The 7,700-nt window shown below is 43.3% G+C and overlaps 1 protein-coding gene across 6 annotated transcripts in view; it reads left to right on the plus strand.

Annotated features, from left to right (window-relative positions):
• Positions 1-3,029, plus strand: part of ZNHIT6 (zinc finger HIT-type containing 6) — an 84,959-nt gene extending 81,930 nt beyond the window's left edge. For all 6 annotated transcript variants that reach the window (XR_004816347.2, XR_007411540.1, XR_004816345.2 and 3 more), the window contains one exon: positions 1,121-3,029. The gene's annotated coding sequence lies outside the window, so the exon portion shown is untranslated. The remainder of the gene's footprint in view (positions 1-1,120) is intronic.
• Positions 3,030-7,700: the final 4,671 nt, after the last annotated feature.

The following is a 7,700-nucleotide window of genomic DNA, read 5'->3' on the forward strand; positions in this document are numbered from 1 at the left end:
TCTCAGAGCACCTGGCACCTACTAAGTATTCCAGAAGCGGCAGGCTTTCCTGTGTTCACCACTTGGCTGTCCCTCAGCCCCCTACCCACCACCTCAGTAGGTCACTGGGTCCCTCAGCACAAGTCCAGTGAGGAAGCTGCCAAAGAACATATTCTTCAGGTTTTAGCACCTGATCATAACAAGTTTCTCCGATCCACAAACGTGCAACCCTGAGAATGGCATTTACCTGATGAATTCCTAACCCCTTCAGCTAGTGAGCGCTGCACCTTCCTGTACAAACAGGAGCAAATCACTGCATAACCCCAACTGACTAGTTGTTTCAGATGTCTTGGTTTCTGAGACGTCTGCATTGGTCAGGACATAGGAAGCCCTAAGAAGCGTAGGCTCCGGGGAGGAGAGAGAAGCAGAGGGGAAAGCAGGGGCCGCAGACAGAAAAGTCACCTTTACCTGCATCAGTGCAGCCGGAGCCTCCAAACCCAGGGCCCGTGGAGGCGCAGCTGGAAGGGAGTCACACATAGCAGGTGGCACACATAGCTTCCCCAGCACCCTAGCAGCCAGGGGCCACGTGAAGTAGAGTAAAAGTCCCTTCACTCTTCCTTTCCAGCCGCGTCACCTTGGGCCAGTGGCTGTCCCCTGGGAGGGTGGAAGCCTTCATTTGTAAAGCGTGGGAGGCCCGTGCCCTCTGCTCCTCTCTGTCACCCGATTGGAACCCTGTATGCTCACACATGTTGCAACCCAGCTTCTGTTCTAAAACTATAACAAAGGGGGGAAAAAAGAAGAAAAGATTTTTTTTTTTTTGCAAAGATTCATTTATTCATTCATGAGAGACAGAGCCACGGGGAAAGGGTTAGCCCGATGCGGGACTCGATCCTGAATCCCAGGGATCATGACCTGAGCCAAAGGCAACCGCCCAACCGCTGAGCCACCCGGGCATCCCAGAAGAGAAGGTTTAAAAGAACCAAGTGTATGTTTGTGTTTGTTACCATGGGATTCTGTTCAACTGTATACAGATGTCGTTTTTTTTATTTTTAGGTTTTGGGGGTTTGAGGGTTTTCTTTTCCTTTCTTTTTTACTTTTTCCTTTTCTCCTCTTATCTTTTCTCTTCTTTTCTTTCTTTTAGACCTTTCAAGCTGTGTACTGCAGTGGACAGAGATTACACCGTGTTTGTGTTGCAGTGTTGCTATGGAACTGCATATGGTTTTATTTGGTGGAAATTTGCAGAGAAATTGAAGGAAGTCATATGTATGCATGGCAAACAAACATGAAGTTCCAGAAAACAGGCCTCCAAACAAATATTGGAATTAAGGGGGGCTCTTGACAATAACTTAAAATCTAGAATACTGGTGCATGAGTGCAGGTCCACCTGCTTGGGTCCTAACCCAGGAGGCAAGGGAGTTAGAGTCAGACAGTGGAGTTTATTTCCATCTGCCACTAACTAGCCAGGTGTCTTTGGCCAAGTTACTGGGTTGTAGCTGCCCCTATCTCTGAAACAGAGCAATGACCCTTACTGTGCATTGCTCTTGTTGAGAAAAAACAAGGTAACAGGTCATGAGTACCACACATAGAAAGTACTCATCAAATGGTAGCCATCATTCTAGAGTGGTGACAGCACCTCATTTATGCTCCAAGGAAATAGGCTCATTCATCAAATGATCTTTTGGGCTTTGATGTTTGGAGCACTTTTGGGGAGCCAGGGGTGCTCACTGCTGGCCATACTTATATGCAGTCATTGTCAGACTGGACAATTGCTGAAGTGTATACTTCAGCTGTCAAAGTCACCCCCCGCCCCCCAAGCAGTAAAGATGCTGAGTGTCAGCAAGTTGGTGACACTGTCAGGTGGAACAGTGCTTCCCTCAGCGTTTGGCTCTGATCTCCCCACTCCATCTCACTAGCAGTGGTCAGCATAGGCCTCAGTACCTCCAAGAAAACAGAAGACCCATCTCCAAAGTTTTCACACCTGCTACCTACTCTGAATGAACACTTTTGGAGGGCTGGATAATTATTATAATTGTAATGTTTTAAAATCTTTATTTAAATCTTCAAGTTAAATTCATGTAGATCGAAATCTTCCCGGAAAATACCCTGTAGACACTATTTGTATAGCTTGCGTTTTCAAAGGTTCACAGACCTGTTGAAAGGCTGGCTGCCCCACCCTACCCCAACCCCTTTCCCCAATACACACATTAGAGGTTGGCAGCACACCCAGAAAGCTTGTGCTAACCTTTATCAAGTCACTGGATCTAACTGGGCCTCTGTTTTCTGATCTGGAAAATGAAGATACTGGATTAGGTGATTTCTGAAGCCCTTCTAGACCTAAATGGCTATGACAGTATGCCATTCATCTATCTTGAATAGAATACAAGAGGTCTCTTTCAGCATTCTAGACTGTTGATGTCCTAACCTACATTAGGAAACAATGAGAAAAAAGTCTGTATCCTCCCTGAACCTGAGTGTTCTAGTTTCTCTTACCTCCTTGAAGGGCCTTCAAAAAGAAGCATCTAAAATATACTGACTCACCCATGCTTTTCATAGGCATGCTTTTCATGGGCACGGGGCCTTGCCCCAAGCCGGGGACTCCACAATTGAGCAAACTATTCCTCATGCTGCCAGGACATGCATAGCACTGATTGAATCAACTTTTGTCTTTGCATCTGCTTTCTCAATACCTTCATTAGGACTGAAGTCACTTTTTAAAAACTAATAAATAGTAGAAAAGGGGAGGGGGAACTAACCAATTTTGTTTATTTTTTTTCCAATTTTGTTTTTAAACTACCTGCCATATAACTTTGTCGTCATTCTGGCTATAACCCAATAGAAGTTTTTTTTTCTGACAAAATTAAGGGACATATGTTCACTCATTCAGTCTACATAATAGAATGATCAAGGTGTGTGTTTAGACAGGAAATGTGTAGATCTCTTTTTATATATGTATATTGTTATAATTGTAAACTTGAAAAAAATGTCTGCCACAAAAGGCTACCAGTACCAGCCACTTCATTAGTGCAATAAATATTGCCACTCTCATTAAAGACATTAGCGTGTTTAGCTGGCTAATGACATTAACTGTGTGTCTCATGATAGGATTACTAATGATTCTCAAAACTCATAATTTTCCCCTTCTTTCTGCCCCACAACTATTGTGGTCTTGGGTCACACATTGGCTAAAGCAGGGGAATGGAAGTCAGTTCACTGGCTTCACTCCCAACTGTTTGTCACACACCAACTGTGTGACTTTGGACGAGCCTTTTACCCTTTCTAGACCTGGGTTTCCTCACCTGAAAAGGAAAGTCCTTGGTCTTAGGCTCTCTCTAAGGTACCTTCTGGTGCTGACAGTCAAAGATCCTGCGGTCCCCAAGCCTGGAGAGGCTGGCTCTCTGCTGCCAGCTACTGTTGACTCTTGGAACTTCTAATCCCAGGAGGCTGATTCCAGACGACCAGCTCCAAAAATCCTTGGCCCTTGTGCTCTATACTGTTCTTCCTAGAATCAAGAGTGCAGCTTTTGCTCAGACTTGGATTCAAAACCCCAGAGTCAATAAGAACCTCCTGCCATTTAAAGGTGACTTCAAAAACCATAGTCCTTCCTGGGTAGATAGATCATATTTCCTGTGTGTTTGCTCTGTCACCTGATGTTTGCTTATCTTCTATTCAATCATTCGGGGTGAACATTCCATTTTTTGCCCTCTTCAGATTCCAGCCAGTTGAGCTTGTGGGTCTGTATGAAAACTTTCCCTGTGGGCATTTCTCATCTCTATTCTCTTATTTAAGAGAAGTTTCCAGGAAGGAATGTTGAATACAACCAAACAGGGTGGTAGGTAGTTATCCAGGAGTGGCCACCACAGGCTCCTGGGCCAGAGAAACAGCAGGCCCTGGTTATATAGACTAAAAGTTGGCTCTGGCCTTGGCAGCCCCTCCTCTGTCCTTAACTAGCCTTAGGGGTATGTGGTCTTCCCCTGCACCTTTTCCTTTTGCCTACATTGGGTATATAAGACCTTTCAGTAAGTACCAGACTGAGAAGTCACTATAAAGTAACATGCCTTATCCAGTACTCTTGTTACTCATCAGAGAAAATCTTTATAAAGCATTTAAATGGAATATTCTTTCTGGACTTGGGATAAGGTTTGTTTTCAATTTCTCCTGTAAGCTCTTTTCTCTTCTGTTCCTTGTTTATCCTTTTTTTTTTTTTTTTTTCTTTTCTCTCCTTCCACATCCTAAGTGAAAGCCAGGGGATGATTTCTGGATTATCTTGAGTTTTCAGTAAATTTTTGCTGTTAAATTACCCAAATGAGATCAGAATGCCCTGAAGCCACTATGCTTATTTGTTACAGGTTGTCACATAATAGAGAAGAGCTCTTCTGGGGGCCCCATGCTGTGAAGCCTTCCAGGAGAGGGCCTTTGTGGGGAGAAGGATTGCAAAGGGCCAAAGCTAGGAGCATGCTATTATTCTGGTAAAGCAGAGTCTGCCATAGGGCACATCCTCTGCCTCCCGCTCTTCTGCTGGACCCAGTGCAGGCAACATGTGGTGCTTGGGAAAGGCCTTTCTGGAAAGGCGAACCACAAGAATGTAGTCCTGCGTGTCCTGAGCCACTCAGGGCAGTGATGATTGGCCCCACACGAAGGTGCCGATCGGTTCTGCCGCTTTACAGCTCATATCTGGAAATAGATCCTCATGCCCTTGCCAGAGTAGGAATGGGATTGAGATTGGGGACTGATTTGACAGTTAGGGACTTCAAATTCATAAGTGGGCAACCTGAGCTGGACAGTGTGTCCGACTTTGCCTTGTTGGTACATTGTTCCTGCCCTCTGTGTGGCAGTTCCTTTCCCAAACTGGTATTTCGTCCAGAGTCCCAGGGCATACGAGAGCAAACAAACAGATGGAATACATTAACTACATCTCTTTTCTTAGGCCCTTTGCTGCTATTAGTTAAAGCTGCTTAGCTCTTTACTTGGAAGTAGTTTTGACCCCACTTTAAAAGTAACATTTGCAAAGGGAATGCAAACCAGTGCTTTGTCATGATTCCTCATGTTCAGGGAATTCCAGATTTGAGTTCTTGGCTGAATGAAGGAGGCCTTAAAAAAAAAGCATGTCTTACCAAGCTGTAGGCTGTGGCTGCAGAAATGCTGATGGAAGGGTGGGGCTGCGTGCCTCTGCCCCCCTCTCCTCCTTAAGGTGCCACTTCCTACAGAGACCTCAGCACAGGGATTCTTCACTTCTTCAGCTGGAGGTGAATTGTGGCTAGCTGTGGGCTCTTTCAGGCATTCACAAAGGCACTGAGAGGAATGCAGGGGTCGCCAGGGCAAGGTGGGGAGACTGTGCACACCATGCTCAAGACCTCCAGCCCCCGAGGGCAGGGACGGTCTCAGGGGCAGCAGGGGCAGCAGCAGTGGCAAGGAGATTGTTAGGTGTCCACTGAAATTCTATGACATGGATGACTCTCACCAGCATAATGGCGAATGAAAGGACCAGACTCAAGAATATGTGCGGTATGACACTTTTCCTAAAACCCACATAAACAGACAAACCTCATCTAGTGTGGTCGAAGTCAGAAGAGTGGTTACCCTGGGTGAGGGGATGGGTAGCGTCTGGGAAGTTGCCAGAGAGGGATTCCCCGGGGATAGGGGATGTTCCATTTCTTGATCAGGGTGATGGTTATACAGGTGTGTTCAGTTTATGACTATTTATCCAGCTGTAAATATAGTGTATCCACTTTGCTTTAGATACCTGGTATTTCAATAAAAATAATTAACTGAGAGGCAGGTCTATGTACCTGCCTTAGGTCTTAGAGATGTGGATCTCTAAGTATATAGTCAAGTAGGAAATACACATAACAGAGCAATATGTAGAATATGCTATTAATTGTGTAAAAAATATTTGTGTAGGTATGTAATTTGTGTAGGAAGGATGCTGGGAAGAGTGGTTGCCCCATGGTGCCTGGAGGCAGAGGTAGGAGAACTTGCTTTTCCTCCATGTCTTTTTGTGCCTTTTCAATTTTGTATCATGCATGTGAATGGAACATTAAATTATTAATAAAGTTATTCATTAAAATATTAATTAAAGAAGACATTATAAAAAATACAATAAAAGACATTATGCCGAGTCAAGCCATAGAAGGACACAGAAGGATGAATACTGTATGATTTCATTTACATGAGGAACTTAAGAGTAGTCAAATTCCTAGAGACAGAAAATAGAATGGTGGGTGCCAGAGGCTGAAAGGAGGAGGGATAGGGAGTTTTTGTTTAATGGGTGCAGAGTTTTGGTTTGGGAAGATAAAAAAAGTTCTGGAGTTGGAAAGTGGTGGTGGTTGCACAAGAATATGAATATACTTAATGCCTCCAAACCGTACGCTTAAAAATGGTTAAAATGGTAAATCTCATGTTGTGTATATTAAAAATTAAAAATATATTGATTAAAGCTAAATAGTCCTTTTAAAATGAAGGTAAATTTATATATGCTGACTCTGTCATTTGCAAGCTGGGTGACCTTAAGAAATTACTTAGCCTCCCTGTGGCCCCATCTCTTAGTTTCCTATTCTAAGACAGTATTAGTACCTGTCTTATGGGGTGGTTGTAAGAACCAAATGAAAGAATATATGTAAAACGCTTAGAATAGTCCTTGTAACTTAAGTGCTTAAGAAATGTTAGTTATTTTTATTTTCATTTTTGGCAGAAATTGTTGTCTTACCGTTTGTATGTGTGCATGCATTCGCGTACATAAGGTGCTCATGTGTGCATCCATCATATATTTATTAAATACCTTCTGTACACAAGACATTGTGCTAGAGATTGGGTAGACAGTGGTGAGCACGGACTGTTGGGGTAGAGAATGGTGTTCATGATAGGATCCCTGTTCAAATAGAGAAGTCACAGAAAATCCCTCTGGGTAGGTGACAGTTCTGAATTAGTGTTAGCAGAATACTGAAGGACCCAGCCTCACAAAGACTAAAAGAGCTTTCCTGACAGAGGAAGTAGAATATTATGGGATCTCAAGTTTGAAGGCCTCTTATGGGTGAATAAGGAGGTGAGTAGTGTCAGAAGAGATTGGAATGTACATAGTAAGTTCTAGGAAAATGGAGAAGAAATCGTTAAGAGTGGTTTTTGCTGGGCAATAGGATGCAGGAAGGTGTGGGGAGGAGGGTGTGGAGAGGAGAAAAGGAATTTTACTTTTCATCTCATTTCCTTCTACGCTGAATTATTTGCCATAAGCATGTATTTTATTATCTTTTTCAAAGCTAATTAATAAAAAATTAAGAAATTTTAATGATTAATAGTAAGGAATCTAATAACCTTTTCTTCTTTCAAGAATCACCTCATCTCAACTCTAGTTTCTTTTCATGAAACGAGAGTAATGTAATTTATATCTGCTCATTGGTCTGAAAATAGGGCAGACGTGGCCATCTCTTCCTATCTATTCAGCCATCTTTTTCTGTTTTTCAGTGCCTTTCAGTGAAACCCTTGAATCCTCTCTTCCATTGGGAGTATTTTTGCTTTTTGTAAAAAACAAAAAAAAAAAAAAAAAATTTAAAGGCTTTCTAATTCATGTAGGATTCTTACCTTGTGGTCACTGCAGTGACAGCAGCACATGGAGGCAGATGCCTGCCCTTTCCAACTGAGTGGAAGAGGAGAGGCCATGGGGACTGAGGAGCTGAAGTAGAAGGGAGAAATCGAGCACTGTCGGCCAGACATTCCCAAGGCCCACGGGG

This window comes from Canis lupus, chromosome 6, assembly GCF_003254725.2.
Source record: "Canis lupus dingo isolate Sandy chromosome 6, ASM325472v2, whole genome shotgun sequence".
Lineage (NCBI taxonomy): Eukaryota > Metazoa > Chordata > Mammalia > Carnivora > Canidae > Canis > Canis lupus.